This window comes from Canis lupus, chromosome 34 (genome assembly GCF_003254725.2).
Source record: "Canis lupus dingo isolate Sandy chromosome 34, ASM325472v2, whole genome shotgun sequence".
Taxonomy (NCBI): domain Eukaryota; kingdom Metazoa; phylum Chordata; class Mammalia; order Carnivora; family Canidae; genus Canis; species Canis lupus.
Genome location: NC_064276.1, coordinates 33,002,664 through 33,019,243, shown reverse-complemented (window position 1 = coordinate 33,019,243; position 16,580 = coordinate 33,002,664). Strand labels below are relative to the sequence as shown.

Genomic DNA, 16,580 nt, shown 5'->3' with positions numbered 1-16,580 from the left:
AAGAAAAAAGAACTATCTAGTTGCAGCTCACCTAAGCACCAGAGCAGCTGCTGAGGACAGGTCCATGGCACTTTCTGGAACATGTTCTTCGGACACAGACTTTAGGGCATTGTCCTCCCTTCTGCATACGTCTCTCGGGCCCATCTCAGTTTTGTGCTCTCCGCCCCCATTACTTCGTGAGAAGTAACATTCTATTTTGACTTAAATACGTATTTTAAAGCTTTCTGTTTAAAACTGTTGGCATTCCGGACAAAAACATCAGAAAACGGCTACGAGAGATGCTAGAGCAGCTTAGAAAACCTTCCTTTGGAAACAAAGCTTCTCAAAAAAAAAAAATGACTTAAATTTTTCGAACATTGAAAAATATCCCTCTCTGAGAAATAAAACAAAGACGGATCTCAGGGACTTGAAGATGAGGAGAAGGATCCTGGGAAGAGGAGAGTGGGAGACGAGAGCCTGCACAGGTTTACTTTCCTGGCCTCTACTTGGGAGACACTAAATGGTTGTCCGTGAACCTCGTGGACTGTCACCGTTCCTGGGGCTCCTGGGCTCTTTCTAGGCATCATCCCAGGCAGATCAATCACCCCAGATTCCAGTACCTGCAGGCTGTTCCTGGGTGACTGCCAGTCATCCTTCTAGAATAGCTCTTACTCACCAGCTACAGACAACCTACTGCCCACCTCCACCTCCCGGGGAACTAAAATTCCCCAAGCCCAGCGTTGGACCCTGCCACTACCACCACTGCCCCCTTGTCCTTGGTGGACAACGACACCGCCACCCACTCAAGACAGGGACATGGGAATTCATCGCCAATGTGCCTTCTCCCTGCCTCCTACCTAATCGGTCACCTGGCCCTGGCACGGGGATCTACTCTGCAGTTCCCACTCCCATCCTTTCCACTCGAGTCTTAATATCCTCGTCTTGGTTTAAGCCCTGGTCTCTTCTACTCTGAGTAATGCTGCAAGCTCTAAACGCGCTTCCCTGCCTCACCACCCTCCACTCCTCACCCACGGCCTCCAGACTGGTGCCAACACAGGTGTGATGGTGCAACCAACTCCTAGAAGTCCAAACTCCTCCTTCCGGAGTCAGCCCTCACCTCCTGTAACATCATCCACCCCTCCTCCTGACCTGAACCCTGCATTCCAATCTTCTAAACTACTGACGTCCACCAAGGGGCCCCCTTCCTCCATGCCCCACGCTTTAATTAGTGCTCAGGCTACATCCCCTCTCCACAATGTCCTTTATCTCCTCCCTCCTTCATCTAGAAAACTCCTTATCATTCTCCGAGACCCAGATCATCCTCCCAGTTGACCATTCTTTTCTCTGTCCTGTGTTGGTACCTTGTATATAAACCAATCCGAGTGCCATTGTCCTCTCATGCCAACACTATGAGTCCCCTAACAGCTCCTTATTTTTGTGTTTAGTGACGAGCACGGTGCCTGGCCCTACTCAGGGCTCTGAATACCTTGAACAGGGAATAAATGAAGAAGGCAGGATATTAATGATCAAAATTTACTGACTGCTTAATGAGACAAGCACTTTGCGAAACCTTCGGAAGCTTTATCTCATCGAATTCAACAGTCCAACAGTCACAGGTTCTGTAATTACTCTGTTTGGCAGCTGATACATTTCAGGAAGTTAAGAAATACATGCAAAATCAATACATGCAAATTAAGGGCTCAATTCTTTGTTTAGTTTGCCTCCCAGAACTGAATCTCTTCACTCAGACCTATGCTGCTTCTCCAAGAACCCGGATAGAAGGAAATACTATTCTGACACCCAAAACAATTTTTTTAAGAAGAAGGTCATGGCTTCTGTTAAGCTAACCACTTGAGAGCTTGACCCTGATTCTAGAAAAAAGGCAAGAGTGACTTTTAAGCCTGGCTTGTGAACATTTAGTGAGGGGATCTCACTAATACCCTTGGGCATTGCCAGGAAGCAGCATGGTTTCTCTAGAAATAAGCAATTCCCAACCAGCTTCCTTCTGTTCTGGGAGGCAGGATTCCTTGAACCTAAATCTAGGGAAGTAGAGTGACTCACCCCCATCCTCCCCAACCCTGCCCCATGGCACAGCAGCCATGCCACTTTGGATGTTGAAGCCAACTTTAGGGGTGTGTACTGTCTAAACTAGACGAAACTAGTGTTTCTCCAAGGACTGGTTTATAGGATTATCTGCATGCTTGATAAAAATTCGTTTCTTGGGGCGCCTGGCTGGCTCAGTTGGAGGAGCATGCGACTGTTGATCTCAGGGTCATGAGTTCAAGCCCCATGTTGGGTGCAGACATCGCTTAAATAAATCAAACTTAAAAAAACTAATTTCTTATTTCGGTGCTTAGAGATTCTGAGTCAGTAAGTCCAGGTGCCCGGGAATCTTCTCCCAGAGGAACTGACAAAGGTAGGCGAGAACTACACTTCAGAAACGTGTCTCGAAACCAATCACGAGAACACCACCCCTTGCTGGGACCCTCAGTTTAAGCCAATCAGAATCTGGTTTTATCCTGGTAATGGTTCCTGGTCTAGGCATAAGTGCTAGGGTGACTCACTTCCTTTTTTTTTTTTTTTTTAAGATTTTATTTATTTATTCATGATAGTCACACACAGAGAGAGAGAGGCAGAGACATAGGCAGAGGGAGAAGCAGGCTCCATGCAGGGAGCCCGATGTGGGATTCGATCCCGGGTCTCCAGGATCGCGGTCTGGGACAAACCGCTGCGCCACCCAGGGATCCCGGGTGACTCACTTCCATGTTTGCTCCAGATTTCCTTGGTTTTGGTGCTGCAAGCCCACATCCCAGGACACTCCTCACTCCCAAGCAACTCGGGATTATTGGTCACTTCAGAGGTGATCTAGGAGGTTGTCCAACTGGAAAAATACTCTTCTATTCACACTTTCTTCCCTTCTCACCCTCCTCTGGGCACAAACAAGGCAGCATGTTGTCCCCCACTGCTGTTGGCAGCCATCATACAACCGCAAGGGAAGCTGGCCCGAGGACAACACACGGGAGAAGCTAGAACAAACTACAAACAGCAGAACAGAGTTGCAGGCCTGGTGGTACGTGCCCGGGGCCCTCCCTACCTCTGTGCGCTAATAAAGGTCCTTATTGTTTATTCCAGGTTGATTTAGGGTTCCACCCTTGCGTGCAAAAACATTCTAACCAGTGCAGTTTGGCAAACCGAGGTGTTCGGAAGCACCATGACAAAGTCGCTTTCAGACAAAATGAAGGTGTGGGCTGAGAAACAGGATAGCAGGGCAAATCCGTCACTTTCCAATGTGCCTAAGTTCTTCCGGGTTCTATTTTACCGGAAGTGATGGGGGAAAACGTATGAAAACCTGAAGGAATATGTCAAATATTCTATGAAAGCTGGCATAAGGACCTAAAGGTAACAAGATGAAATTTAATGCCAATAAATGTAAAGCCCTACATTTAGGCCCAAAACTGTCATTACTTTCACAAGTGCAAGATGGCGGAAACATGGCTTAAGAGCCGCACGTGTGAAAGATTTAGGGATTTTGGTTGACTGTAAACTCAATACAAGCCAACGGTGTGATGTGGTTGCCAAAAATGCTAATGCTATTGTAGGCTGCCTTACTAGAAGTGTAACAAAGATCTCCCTCAGGCCACACCAGCCATAATAACCTTTTACAAAACAGGATTTTTCTACTTTTATAACCACCTGTGTTCTCCTGTTTAGCCCATGGAAATTCTAGACGACCTCCCCCACCATCTCTTTCTGAGAATCTTTTGGAATCTTATTGTGAGCCTGTCCCTCTACTTTCTTTTAGAAACTATTTCCGCCATGGATGAAGCTAGCTGGCTGGCTGCTATTTCACATTTTCATACTCAAGCTACTAAATAAACACTAAAGAAAATAAATGATAGCACTACAAAGTCACCACCGTTACCTCCAGCTAGACCCCTCCATACTATTCAACAGCCTTTCATTATCCCAAGACAGGGCTCTGTCCTCTTGCTCATTACCTTTCCCTCCTTTTCTCGAGACCCACACCTCCCTTCTCTCTGTGGACCTAACCTCTTTCTTCATGAAAATATAATCTGAATTAACATAGAGCCCTTGTCTTCATCTCTCTCAGGAACCCAGCTACCTAATTTTCTGGACATCCCCATGGGGTTTCCATCCCAAACTGAGAGATATTGAGACCTGTGGAAGCCAACAAGCATCTCCAACTGGGCATCCTTGGAGGACCTCCATGTTTTTCATGAATCCCTTTGGTTCCAATACCTCTGTCATTGCAGAATAAACAACCAAAGTGCCAGGGTCCTCTGGGTTACAGGCACAGCTGTGTTCCAACCAAACTGTTACCTGGTGCCAGCTAGTGCCTCCCTATCTCAAGAAAAACCAATCCTTCAGCTTTCGCTGGTGGAATCCCTTCAGAGAGGCTGGACGTTAATGTATCTTCTCTTTTTTACCATCCCACCTTCATTGCCACTGATCCCACACTCACCTTGGGCAACCAAAACCTTCTTCATCATTTCACCAAATGATAGAGCTTTCCCAGAAACTGGCTTATATAACTGATCATGCCATAGGGTCTATTTCCCTATTTCTGCATCATGCCTAGGCATGCCTCGCCCCTAGCCGCAAACACAACTTAGGCCCAAGGTGAATCTCTTCCACCTGGAAAACTAGGAGCTAATGAATAAGAAGTCAAATTCCTGGCCAAGCACATCTGAGCCTCTCCTCCCTGCTCTTCCAACTCCTCAGGAGGCATCTCTCCCTATCTTCACCACTGTTCTGTGCCCGACACCTCCTACCTGTTCAGAGCCCATTTCTCTCCAGAACCTTCATCCTCTTGGGGGATAGGGAGGGATTTTTCTCTTTGTGCATATATGCATACTCGAATCTTGCCAATGCCCCTAAGAAATAATAGAACAAGATTTTGTTTTTAAATTTCTTGACCCAGTGGCATAAACTAATAAAAATGTGCCCTGGAGTAGAATCTAATGTAAATCCTCCTCCATAAATAAGCTCATATCTCTCTTTTTCCTTTGAGTATTAAAAGTAGAATTGGCTATGCAACAGCAATCTTTTTTTTTTATTTTTTAAGTGTTTGATGTGAGGAGTATAGTAAAGTGAACAGAGATAGAAGCCAACCGCATATTTTCCATCTTCTCCTCATCCTTCTACAGTATTGGAGTGGGATTACAAAAGACAAGAATATAGGGTCTTCCAGCCTAAGTGCTCTCGGACTGCAGCACGGGGTGGGCTTTCAGCTGGCCAAGATTGGCCAGCCCTTTCTGTCTGTTCCAGGGGGGCTCAGCATGGACAGAACCTTGTCCTCTTTCATTCCAGCTCCTGGGCCTCCCCAGAAGGGCCACACTCATCCCAGCAGGCCCCCAATTCACAGCTGCTCTACTGTCAGTTGGTTTTGCCAATGTTGCCACGGTGTGGCCCTCATCAGCTTCCCAATGCCCTCACCTCTTCTCTCCTCAGCCAATTTCACATTCCACCCCCTGCCCTGTTCCATGGGAATCTCCATCACTGAGGTTCCCCAATGACCACATTATTGCAAATTCAATTAACATTCTCCAAGCCCTTTCTTACTTGAATTCTCTACAATATCTGTTGCTGGGTTTTATTGGTCGTCTCTTGAACGTTTTCTTCCTTACTTCCCATGAAATCACTGGGTTTAGTCACTCTTTCTGCCCCCAGGCCATTTAGTCTCAGTGTCCCTAGTCGTCATCTCTTATTTCCTCAAGTATTAGTGTTCCCCAAGACTCTGGTCTTTTCCCTTTCCTCTTCTATCTTTGTCCCACTTTTGAGTGATTCAACCCCCCTCCATGATCTCAATTAGCCCCTACAGATTGCCAACTTCCAAAGCCATACCTTTAGTGCCCATCTCTCTTCTCAGGTCCTAACCCAGCCCCCTACCCCAAATAAACATTGGATATCCAGTAAGAGACTTCAACCCCAACATGATAAAAATTGAACTCCAAATAACACTCACCCACCCCAACTCTAGGCCTTCTTCCCCTGTGATCTTTATCTCAGTTAATGCTACTATGTTCACATACCTGAGGGCATCTGAACTTCTCCCTTTCCCTTACTGACCCCCATTTCTTCTATGGGTTAAAACCCTATGCCTTCTCTAAAGGCCCAGTGTCTACTGATCTAGTTCAGGTTTTTATTATTGTCTGGGTGGTGGCAACACCCCCCCCAAAGGGTCTCCTTCACCTCAGTCTAGTGTCCCACTCCCTTCCTACTGCCTGTCTATTCTCCTATTTCCAGATAACTGTTTTTTCTAGTGATATGATAATCTCATCTCCTTGCTTAAGATTCTTCAGTAGTGCCTTCTCACAGACTTCAAGACAAATGCCAAATTCCTTACCATGAACTATAAGGCCATTATTATCTGCTCCTGCTTTGCTTTCTAGGCTCTTTACCAGTACCCTCCAACTCAGTCCTCAGGCTATAACTACAGGAGTTATAGCCTCAGTCCCATGAGAATATTCTGCAGCAGGAAAGAATATATATATATATATCAAGAAAAAGCAGAGAACAAAGCCTTCCTTCCCTTAAAAACCATCAGTTTAATTCCAAACATCATTGTTCATTGTGTGGTCCCTGAAGGCAGTGGAGGAATTTTTGTTCATATTTTTATCTCGAATGTTTAGCATGGTGCCTGGCCTATTGCAATGTTTCATAAATGCCATGGAAGCCAAAACCAAACAAAGGGGGATAGAAATGAGAGAAAATAAAAGGAAATGGTGCAAGAGAAAGAAAGAAAAAAGAAAAAGAAACTGAGAGAGAATAAAAAAAGAAAGAAAGAAAGGAAAGGAAGAGGGGAGGGAGAACGACAGTGGGAGCAGAGGAAAGGAAGGAAGAAAGGCAGGAAGGAAGGAAGGAAGGAGGGAAGGGCTGTCTTTAATTGCACTATTTTATACTGTTTCAAACCACATTCTGCTCTTGGCCTGTCTCTGTCTGTCTTACAAAAACATGCGGCACCCAAAACTTACCACATAATTTTTTAATTAAAAAAAAAACTAATAAAAGAATTTTTGTTTGAGAAATAGAATATTTGTCCTAAAGCATCAAAGAATCTTGTTGGAAAGCAAGCATCTAAGCATCTGCAGACAGCTGAGGATTTTTTGAAGAAAAGGAGAAATGTTAGGAATTGAACAGAATTATTAACTTTGTGTCTCATTAATGTTTAATCCTAGGTATATCTTAAGAAAACAGAAGAGAGAATATTAAAGTTCCCTGTCCTTTAATTGAATATTCTAAGTATCCTAGACTCTCGACTTAGATAAAATAAGGAGCCTGGAGTAATAAATGTCCCAAGATTAAATAACATTAAATCCCTTTCTTCCTGTTTTCTAATCTATGCTGACACCGTGCTCTAACCCTTTCCCTTTGTCTTAAGTGCTATCCCTCTCTCCCAGCAAATATGTGAGACCTAGGATATCTCGGATAATGTCCCCATGGGGTGAGGCTGGTCATGGGGGAGGGTATTTGTGCTAAGGTAGCTAAGAAAAGTCCCCCCACTGCTAAAAACACTGTTTTTAGCCACATTTGCAGCTCATACAAAGATCAGAGGGACTACCCAGGACAAATTCACAAATCCAAGGTGAAAAGCCTTGGAATCAAGATAAAGTGTACTCTCTCTTCCAATAGCAGTCATATAATTTGGGAGCTCATGAACTGATGTTAAGAGGAAAAATATTACATTTTTAACCTTTAAAGCCTTGGCCAGAAATGCATACTTTTGAGGGATTTGATTTGCTGCATTGCCTATCTCTAGTCAATGAGGCAGAAATAGAGCGATGAAATGTCATGAATGGCTGCGTGTACTGGTGTAGTGGAAGGAGGCTTCCGGATGCATGTAAGAGAGCCAGTGACTGGAGTCAGGAGAGGAAGGGTCGGCAGGAGCCAGGGTATCTTCCCTGGATGGACACGATTTTGGACTTGACTCTGTACAGGCAACTCGAAAGCATTCATTGGGGATCCCTGGGTGGTCCGGTGGTTTAGCGCCTGCCTTCATGCCCAGGGTGTGATCCTGGAGTCCCGGGATCGAGTCCCACACAGGGCTCCCTGCATGGAGCCTGCTTCTCTGGCTGTGTCTCTGCCTCTGTGTGTGTGTGTGTCTCATGAATAAATAAAATCTTAAAAAAAAAAAAAGAAACCATGCATTGAAAGGGTTAAGCTCAATAGTGAAACAGATCTGGTTTTAGGGAGGGGACATGGGCAGCAGATAGAGAGAATAAAGACCAGGAGAACAGTTGGGATGTTTTGGCAAAAATCCAGAGTAGATATTCTAGAGTCCAAATTCAGGCAGCAGGAAGGAACAGTTTGGTGGTGAAAAGATCAACGAGAGAAAGGGAAAAACTAGATAAGAGGAATGGTAATGGTAGTAGGAGATCTTTCTTCCCTAACTCCAACCAGGTGGTCTAATTTCACTTAGCTTCCCCAAAACCTAACAAGCTTACAGGGTAGGACTTCTTTTACGGGCTCTACAGATCCAGCCATTTAAAGCAGAGCTTCTTACCAGTGTCATCTGTCAGCATCACCTACGGAGCTTTCTAGCATTTAACGCTTCCCGGGTACTGCGCCACGCTCTTCTCGTTGCCAATTCTGTTGGGTGCTCTTGGTCAACAAAATTGCTGCTTTGAGATGAAACCACACTGTCAAGCACACGCTCCAGACATTAGAAAGATAAATTTTCCTTAACTCTTCAAAGGCCTTGCTAAACCACGCATTTTTAAAATGTCCAACATAAAAATGAGCAGCATATTTTCCTGTTCAAATATTTGAAATGTACTCCTTGTTTTATGGCTATTTATAGTGTTCCACTGACTGCTTATGACATGTTTTCTTGGGGATATAATTAAAAGGAGAATTCGCAAAGAATAATGAAAAACATAAACTTGTCAGATGAATAAAACGATTTCAGATAAAATAGCGTACTGGTTCCGTCACCCTCCCATCTGATGTCCATCAGAATTACAGCTGGTAGATGCTGAACACTCACCTTCTGGAGTCTGTTCTCAAATTCTTAGTAAAATTAGAGAAGGAGCTGGAAACTGAATTGCATTTAGCTTCCTCAGGTACTTATGTGAGTAGCCCATAAGCCATGCTTTGGGAAACCTTCTTTTGCACTTGGTTACTAGCGCCTCCAGCCAAATGTTTCTGACCTCTGTGTCATCGACATCGATTTTTCATTCCCTCCTCCCTGAATCCATTTGGAAATCATGCTCATCAAAACTGCAAAGGAAAATCTTTTGATGTTTTATTTATTTTGGGGAGAAAATTGTGACCTCAAATACCATGGGTAGGGCTACAGAAAATTAATTATGACCTCAAATACCGTGAGTAGGGCTGCAGACTATTAGACGCCAGGAGGCCCCTCTCTCAGGCTGCTATGTAGCTAACTTCCCTGACTGTGGGCTGGCTCTGGCCCCGGCATGGAGGGATTTGCACGAAGAGCCCTCCATGCTCACGGAGGTTACAAGAATATGACATTTATCATCAGATTTAAGTTCAGGTTCTAACAGATAACAAGGTTAAGATTAATGCAAAGAGTGGCTCTCAAGTCTGGAGCAGAAAGCTACGTCAGGAACCAGAAGTAACAGTCAGAAGATACAGACAAGAGGGAAACCAGGTAGGCACATGAGAGCTAGACTGGTGTTAAGTGGACACTAGGGTCACCTGCAGAATTTAACAGCAACAACAGCAACAACAACAAAATAATAATACTAGTGCCCAGGTGCCAGGTGCACTACATCAGTAACCCCGGAAGTGGACCCAAGGATAGGTAGTCTCAAAGTGCTCCAGGTGATTCTACGTGAAGCCAACGTTGAGATCCACTCCTCTAAATACCTCCTTTCTCTGAATAGCCTGTTGCCCTGACTGATGACATTCATTGGCCCAACTGCAAATGAAAAGGCTCAAATTCCAGTACCTTTGGTCAGGACTTACTGGTCTTTCAAGACACAGCTCCAATATCATGCTTGTAATGATGTCTTTCCTGATCCCCACTCCAATCTCTTTCTTCCCGTGTGCTGATATGTAGATATGGTGTCATCACGGCACCTGTTAACTCTATGCACTTACCTGTCTCCTTCACTGGGATCCCCAAGGGCATGACTCATATGGTTTCATATCCTGGTCCCACTTGGCATATTGTCTGGAAGGTAACAGACCCTCAATAAAAGTTTATTGAATTCTTAAGAACCCAGTAAATACTTATTTATTCTTAAATACATATTTAACCACTATGTAGCTTATTTTCTTTTTTTTTTAAAGATTTATTGATTTATTTATTTATGATAGACATAGAGAGAGGGAGAGGCAGAGACACAGGAGGAGGGAAAAGCAGGTTCTACGCTGGGAGCCCGACGTGGGACTCGATCCCGGGACTCCAGGATCGCGCCCTGGGCCAAAGGCAGGCGCCAAACCGCTGATTCACCCAGGGATCTCTATGTAGCTCATTCTCAACATTTATTAAAGTAAAAAATCAGGGCACCTGGATGGCTCAGTCGGTTAAGTGTCTGCCTTCGGTTCAGGTCATGATCTCAGGGTCCTGGGAGGGAGCCCCCCAACTCAGTCTCCCTACTCAGTGGAGAGTCTGCTTCTCCTTCTCCTTTTCCCTCTGCTGCTTCCTCTGCTTGTGTTCTCTTTCTGTCAAATAAATAAATAAAATCCAAAAAGCAAAAAAAAAAAAAAAAAAAAGATTGAACTGTGTTGTCTCTAAATCTTAATCCCTTTGAGATCTGAAACTCAGTGATTTTTTTTCTCTTTATATCACATAAAATATATACATATGATTCCAGAAATAATGCATTAGGCTTGGACTCCTTTGCATTTCCCAAACTTTCATATGTACTCTATCTGCCTAGCATCTTGTTAAAATGCAAATTATAATTGGACAGGTCTGTGGTGAGGCCTGAGGTTCTGTACTTTGACTAAGCTCTCAAGTTGTATCTGGTCAGCGATGACACTTTGGGTAGCATAATTTTAGGGGATGGAGGCAGATCCTAGCCTTCCCTGAGTTCCCATCATACATTATAAGGCAGAGAAGGTAATCCTTAGCACCAGACTGCCTGGGTCAGATCCTGGCCCTGACACTCCCATTAAGACCATGAGTCATCCTAACATATTTGTGCCTCAACTTCTTCATCAGTAGCAGAGGGATAACAATAGAGTTTTTTGGTGAAATTAATGAGTTAATTCATGTGCAATCCTTACAATGGTGCCTCACATGTAATAAGCCAATACATATTAACACTATATATATATATGTATATATATATATACACACACATATATATATACTTCTTTTCAGTTAATTAGTTTCAGAAGGGATCAGTTCTATTTGTCAAGAGCACTGATTTTTCTTTTTTTTTTAATCTTGAAAACAGTGAAGAGAAGATATTTTTTCTTCCTTTGACTGAAAAACAAATACTAGATCCATAGGCAAAGAAAAGATCAGAAGAGAGAAAAAAATTCAGCTTGCCACTCTTCAGTCCCATCATTTTCTGCTTTTTCGTCACTGCCCCATTGCAACATTGAAAATACAGAATGTTACCGTGTCAGAAAAAGTGACTTGCAAGGATTAAAACCCACTTCTGGCCAGAAGATACAAATGGACACTCGGTACAGCTTAACTCTCAGCACAAAATCACACTATTCTTTGAATAATAAGGTTCAAAGCTTATTTCCTGACACTAAGATAGCAGTTCTTCAGCAAGACAATTGGGTTTTCAAAGAGGAGTGTGAAAGTTTTGGGGAGTCGTCAGAATGCAAGAAGGAATCGCCCCAACCTGAAACACTCTCAGAGCAAGCATAGGGCTCAGTTCCAAAGAAGAAGGAAGAGAAGCATCAGAGAGTAGAAGAAAACAACAAAAACAAACAAACAGGCAAACAGAAAATCTGACATTATTAGGAGCCTTGTGTTACCTTAAATAGGAGAAGGAGAGGGGCGCCTGGCTGCATCAGTCTGTAGAGCGTGCAACTCTTGATCTCAGGGTCGTGAGTTCGAGCCCCGTGATGGGTGTAGAGAATTACCTAAACAAATAAATATTTATAAAAAGAAAGGGAAAGGGGGATAAGGAAAAAAAAAGAGGTTCAAAAACAATCATTATTGAGTCCTTACTATGTGCCAATGGCTTCAAATATATTCAAGTTGTAAACGTCCCGTAACACTCTCTGCGGAAGGCATGGTGAAGCTCACTTTACAGTTGAGGAAGCTGAGAGGAGGGTCGTCCTTGTCAGACTCTGATTTGGCAGAGCTGGGATCCGAATCTCCTGTCAGTGTACATTCTGTTACTAGTTAGTCCCGTCTCCTGAAACAGACTTCGAAAGAGCCTCCAGATCTGAGCTTTCTCAAGTTAAAATCAAGCTTAAGGTCACATAATAACTAACAAGCCAGGGCAAAGCGAAGCAGGAATGAACATATAAAACAGCTGAAATTGTGCCAAAGACACATTCCCCCTCTTAGTTTTATGGAGAGGGTAAGTCCTGGGACGTGACCAAGGTAGTCGACCTCCTTACCTGCCAGCCTTGTAGGCTTGATGCCAGCCAGGTGTGCAACGTCCCTTCTTTTGTTTTAAGGCATGTTTGGAGAAGAATGTCTGCCCTGCAGAGCAAGTCAAGGTGAAAACTCAACCAATAGCTTGAATTCCGCCCCTGGCTTCGTCCTGTACTAGAACAGAGGTTGCTGGAGTTGCCAACACTGCTCTCATGAGTGTAAATCCCATCGGGCCACTGAGCTCCTGTTAGGTGAAGGAGGTTTACCCAGTGGGAAAGATGAATCCAGGGCCCTGAAAGACGGTTGATGTAACACTCAGAGTTTAGTGAATCTAAAGTTGGATCTATTTACTTACTCATGTCTGAGCAGAACAGAATAGTCTGAGCAGAACCCCTGGCCTGTGGTTTTAATCTCTATCTCTTTAGGCCATGAGACCCTTTGCATATCCCGATTTATGTAATTCACTGATTACATTTCCTACTTTTTTTTTTTTTTTCATTTCCTACTTTTAATGTTGAACCTAACATGTTCCTCTTGGTTTGGCTACATGGAAGAAAAAGAACTTTACCCCCAGTTAAAATTTTCAGAAAATCTAGTTTTCACACTTGGAAAAGTCCAATTATTTCTTATTCAGTTAGAAGTCCCTGTGTTAGAAGAAAGAAAATCACTGATAATGATACTCTTAAGAGAACCAAGTCACTCAATAGTGTTTCATCACTTGGGGTTTTCCTAAACAGAAAACTATTGAAACCTTTTTATTTTAACTGTATGCTTTTCACAGAATATATGAATAGAATAAAAGGAAAAAACATAGTCCTATTCATTAATTAGTATGTTAGGAATTTTCAAAATGCTGTGAAGAAGTACTTAAAATGGAAAATGACTGCGAATTCCAAGGTATTTTTTTTAACATGGCCTAAGAATAAGGTATTTTTGATAAACAGATTATTGTCTATACTGTATATGAATTAAATACTTCTGAAGAATTAGAATTTTCTGAACACTGAGGTGACTTAGAAAATATGATTTAATCTTTCTTTGGTGATCAGAAGATATTTTAAAACTTTTTAAAAAAGATTTTTTATTTATTTCTCTAAGAGAGAGAGAGAGAAAGCAGGAGCAGAGGGGAGGAACAGAGAGTGAGGGAGAAGCAGATTTTCTGCTAAGCGGGGATCCTGACCCAGAGCTCTATCCAGGACCCTGAGATCATGACCCAAGCTGAGGGCAGACGCTTAACTGACAGCCATCCGGGAGCCCCAGTATTCTAAAATTTTATGCATTTTCAAGGTCACCAAAATAAACACCAATTAACACAATTTAACTTGTTACTTCCAAAACACAAGCGTCATTATTAAGAGAAATGCAAAGTTAATAGAGTGACCAATAAACCGTATTTCACTGTAACCCATAATGTTTTGAAAGATATGTCCACTGTGTGTTTTTATTAAAGTATATTATTGAGAAATAACTATTTTAATGGTTGTGAACCTCCACACTCTACAGCTAATTAAAATGCAATTGCGTAGGATTTTTTTTGTCGCCTGCATACGGTCATTACAAAAGTGGCCAAATCTGCCACGACAAACATTGCCTCACTGAAATCCCACGTGACATGAAGAGCCAAACAAGAGCAGTGTCTCAAGTATACAAAAGCAAATCTGAGAATTTAATATTTTCTCATACATGGATTCTCAATCTAAGTAGAGGAAACTTCCCATTCAACATAAAATTGGTAAAGAATCGTCCAACTGTTCTATATAAGCTGGAAACAAAAAACAAACTTAAAACTGTTTGAAGTCATCATGAGTCTTGAGAGAAATGTGTTTCTGCAGTATCACAAAAGAAAGCTCAACTTTCTCATTTGGGGGTTTGGAGGATTTATTTGGGAACTAATATAGCTATACTGACTAGAAAGTGCAGTTATGTTTTAAGTGGAGCACATTAATGCAATCAGTAGCATTCATCAGGTGCATTAAACATCCACCAGAAAAAAAAAAAAAAACATCCACCAGGCTTTAAAACAGAAATATTGACTAGAACATGTGCATTCATCACGTTCATTATAAAAACAGACATATTCTTAACATTTCTGTCATAGAGAAATTTCTAAAATGTTAAATTCCTTAATACTAAAAAAATAATCAGATGGAAAACTGACTGGAGGGTGAAGAATAATAAGGACAGAATGGATCAAAATGGATCAAGGGGAAAAACTCACAAAACCCCCACAGCTTTTGGGGCACCTGGCTGGCTCAGTCAGTATTGCATGTGACTCTTGATCTCAGGGTTCTGAGTTCCAGCCCCACATTGGGCATAGAGATTATTAGAAAGCAAAACAAAACACAAAAAACACAGCTTTTTTAGTATAGAACAATGATGACAAAAATCAGAATTGCCACAGAATCATGGAAGGAGGGACGCCTGGGTGGCTCAGCGTTTTAGCGTCTGCCTTCAGCCCAGGGCGTGATCCTGGAGACCCGGGATCGAGTCCTGCATCGGGCTCCCTGCATGGAGCCTGCTTCTCCCCCTGCCTGTGTCTCTGCCTCTCTCTCTCTCTGTGTCTCTCATGAATAAATAAGTAAATAAAATCTTAAAAAAAAAAGAATCATGGAAGGACTTCATGAAACTGGATCTGGGAAGAAGTTCTGTAACTGTGCTTTTAGCAAGTCTTCATAATTTATTTGTGTACTAGTTATTGATCAATTATCCCTTTTGTCATATAAGCTACGTATTTCTACCTGGGTTTCCCAAAGCCCACCTTCAAAATATACCTTTGTTAAAATACGTTTATAACCTCAAAAAATCCTTGAAGAATATAATAATGTGTGTATAATCCACCTGAAGAGATGTATTGGTTAATCAAAAGTTAAAACATACAAATGTTACCATTTTTCTTTCTTTTTTGCTCTTCACTTTATTTTTGCATAGCTAATTCATTCACATAGTATGAAATTCAGAAGCTAATAATATTTTACAAACTTTTATCTATTATTGAGAGACATGACTATGCCCCAAGCAAGTCCTAAAAATAGCAAGCATCCTTATAATATCATGTCTTATCTCTTCCATATCTTGTTATAATATTTCAGTCTCTAGTTTTTACTCTGTGTGTATAACTTTGATATTCGGAGGCATAATTTCAACCAATATGCAGAATGTCATTATGACATGCTTTACAAACTCTGTAGCACTTAAATTTATATTTATAGACTTTTACCATCTCTATTCTAACGTGTCATCCCTTTTAGGCACCAAATGACTACTAAAGCAGGTTGCTTTTCCCTCTCATTTGGAGACCATGGGTAAGGGGTGTAACACGAATAGGTAGGTGGTGGTTTATAGGAGAAGGTGTGATAATATTGAGGAACATGCCCAGTTTTAAAATTCTTACGCTAAAAAAAATGTATGCCTTTAAAATTTTATAACCAGAAACAGTACCCTGAAGAAACAAATTAAAGACAAATTTAGAAAGCACCTAATTGAGCATGTCGTCTAAGCCCACCTGGTTATAGATGAGGAGATTTAGGCCCGGAGAAATGAAGCAGCTTGCTCAGTTTCACAGAACTTATGAATCCAAGATCTGAGACTGGAACCTAGTTTCTGGACTCCCAATCCTGATCTCATTTTGCCGTCCAAATCACTTCCTTTCATGCACTTTGCCTTGGAATGACCTACAAAGATGGTCTATTTTCAAGTTATGAATAGACAGAGGTTCCCTTGTATCTTTGTGAGAAGAGATGAATTGGTTAATGAAGGAATTAGATAAATTCGTGGATGATATAATAACTTCCCAAAGAAATTAGAGATGTTTGCAGGCTATCATCAAATTTGCCACCCAGTTACCGGCCCTCTCTACTCTGTTAAATTGGAGCTCTCTTGGGGATGGCCATACCTTACAGTCCACTCAGGGGCGGCCGGCCCTCAAAGCTGACCATCTCCACTCCCTGCTCTCTGTACACTGTCTTGTCTGGGCCATCTTTTTTGACTCTTTTCTTGACTTCTCTCCCTCTCTGCTTCCATATTTATAGCTTTTCACTTAGGCCATCTGCTACTCAAACTTTCTTTCATTAGGATTCATGCATGTTTACTATATTTT

At 42.2% G+C, this 16,580-nt stretch overlaps 1 long non-coding RNA gene across 5 annotated transcripts in view; it reads right to left on the bottom strand.

The window, feature by feature from the left end:
• LOC112645925 (uncharacterized) overlaps window positions 1-16,336 on the bottom strand; it is a 40,238-nt gene extending 23,902 nt beyond the window's left edge. The window contains exons 1-7 of one of the 5 annotated variants that reach the window (XR_003127339.3): window positions 15,987-16,336; window positions 12,508-12,592; window positions 12,110-12,261; window positions 11,914-12,021; window positions 10,069-10,141; window positions 8,987-9,219; window positions 8,504-8,618 (exon numbers count right to left, since the gene is read on the bottom strand). This is a non-coding gene — a long non-coding RNA (uncharacterized LOC112645925). Of the gene's footprint in view, window positions 1-4,772; window positions 4,875-8,503; window positions 8,622-8,986; window positions 9,220-10,068; window positions 10,142-11,913; window positions 12,022-12,109; window positions 12,419-12,507; window positions 12,593-15,986 lie in introns of those variants that run through there. The other 4 variants (XR_003127337.3, XR_003127338.3, XR_003127336.3 and 1 more) reach the window with 4 other exon arrangements.
• Window positions 16,337-16,580: the final 244 nt, after the last annotated feature.